The sequence below is a fragment of the Suncus etruscus genome, chromosome 2 (genome assembly GCF_024139225.1).
Source record: "Suncus etruscus isolate mSunEtr1 chromosome 2, mSunEtr1.pri.cur, whole genome shotgun sequence".
Classification (NCBI taxonomy): Eukaryota; Metazoa; Chordata; class Mammalia; order Eulipotyphla; family Soricidae; genus Suncus; species Suncus etruscus.
Genome location: NC_064849.1, coordinates 102,785,003 through 102,786,880, shown reverse-complemented (window position 1 = coordinate 102,786,880; position 1,878 = coordinate 102,785,003). Strand labels below are relative to the sequence as shown.

General features: G+C 38.2%; 1 non-coding gene across 1 annotated transcript; it reads left to right on the top strand.

Moving 5' to 3' along the window:
• The first annotated feature begins 1,453 nt into the window (after positions 1–1,453).
• Positions 1,454–1,617, top strand: LOC126002559 (U1 spliceosomal RNA). Its single transcript, XR_007493246.1, has one exon. It is a non-coding gene; the product is annotated as a U1 spliceosomal RNA (small nuclear RNA).
• Positions 1,618–1,878: the final 261 nt, after the last annotated feature.

Sequence of the window (1,878 nt, the reverse complement as noted above, 5' to 3'; positions counted from 1 at the left end):
GACACTATGGAGAAGGTTTTTGAAAATTGAGATAAGGAAGCATCTCTAAAAGAGTTCTCTAGCATATGAGAATAACTCACATGGAAAAAGTCCTGGATAGGTTAGGTAGAAAGTACATAACTAAATAAAGAAGTGCCAAGTAATGACTTCAAACAAAATTTGTAAGGTTCCAGTGTTTCAGGAATGTTCCCAGATGGGCAGCTCAGCCTGAACCTGGAGAGAAAGGCCCATGCCAGGAAAAATCATGAGAACAACACAGACAAAGGTTGAGATAGGAGCATGTTAGTATGTTTACAGAACAATGATTGAGAAAAATACAATTGATAGCAGTTTTATTCTCCCTCTCTTTTGTTGTTGTTATTGTTGTTTGGGGTTCTTTTGAATAGGGCAGTGGAGCAAACCCTGCTGTACTCGGGTGAGAAGAGGATTCCATATGGAGTGTGGGGTTGAAGCCTGGTCAGCTGCATGCAAAGCAAGCCCTCTGCCCTCTGTATTATCTCTCCAACCCCAACAATTTTATTATCTATTGTCATAGCAAGTGGACAAAGTGGAGGGTTTGGGGCATAAAAAGTACTTAATGAAGAAACCATTTAGAAATCTACTTTGATAATAGAGTACAGGAGGGCAGAGGAGAGATCAAAACAGGAAGCACTTTCAATAGCTTACGTACTGATGATGGTTTGAAATAAGGTGGTAGATTAAATTGTTGCACTGAATGGAGATTTTATGTGAATTTTAGTGAATCAAAAGAAAAATGTATTGGAGGAGTGTGAAGAATGACCAGAGAGCATCATTTTATTTCATACCTGCACCATCTTTTGTTATTGCTTATTTGAAAGATCTTTAGACACTTAATGTATTTTACTTTTTAGAAATGCTTATCTTCACTTTACTATTAACTATCTCCAAATTATCTTTTGCCACACTCATCCCAAAAAACTTTGTTGTGTAAGTATCTCTAGATAATTTCTAAAATAAGACTCAGGGGGCCGGGAAGGTGGCGCTAAAGGTAAGGTATCTGCCTTGCAAGCGCTAGAGTAGGACGGACCACGGTTCGATCCCCCGGCGTCCCATATGGTCCCCCCAAGCCAGGGGCGATCTGAGCGAATAGCCAGGAGTAATCCCTGAGCGTCAAACGGGTGTGGCCCAAAAACCAAAAACCAAAAATAAAATAAAATAAGACTCAGAAAATTCAATAGAAGTATCAGCAATTTATATTCCAATTAATTAATTTGAATTATTAACAAAAAATAAAACCTTTAGTTTAGAAAATAATTCTCGAATGGAGACTCTGAGGTTATACTCAGTACTAACAAAGAATGAATGAAAGCCACAAGTTAAAGACATAGATAAACTTACTCAAAAGCAGCATTTATAAAGTATGATTTGAATCAACAAAGATTTTCTATTATTCTTCTACTGGAAAAAAATCTTAAAAAGTCAGTGGGATCTTATACTTACCTGGCAGGGGCGATCCCACGATCACCAAGGTGGTTTCCCCAGGGTGAGGCTCGCCCATTGCACTCCGGGCGTGCTGACCCCTGCTATTTCCCCACATGTGGGAAACTCGACTGCGTAATTTATGGTAGTGGGGGACTGCGTGCGCGCTCTCCCCTGTTTAAAAAAAAAAAGTCAGTGGGATCTTGTCAGCAAAATTTTTCTGTTAACAAAAAACATTTAAGCAACAAATTCTCTTTCCACATCTAATTTGAAGGAAGACATGGAAGGGAGACAACAGAATCAAGACTAATTGATTTTGACTACTTGATTGATCTATTGATCAATGCTATTGATTCTATATTGATTCACTTCTAATGTATCACTTGGTTGTCTATAAACCTTTCAACAACCTTTAAGTGTGGAAAAGAATTGTATTCA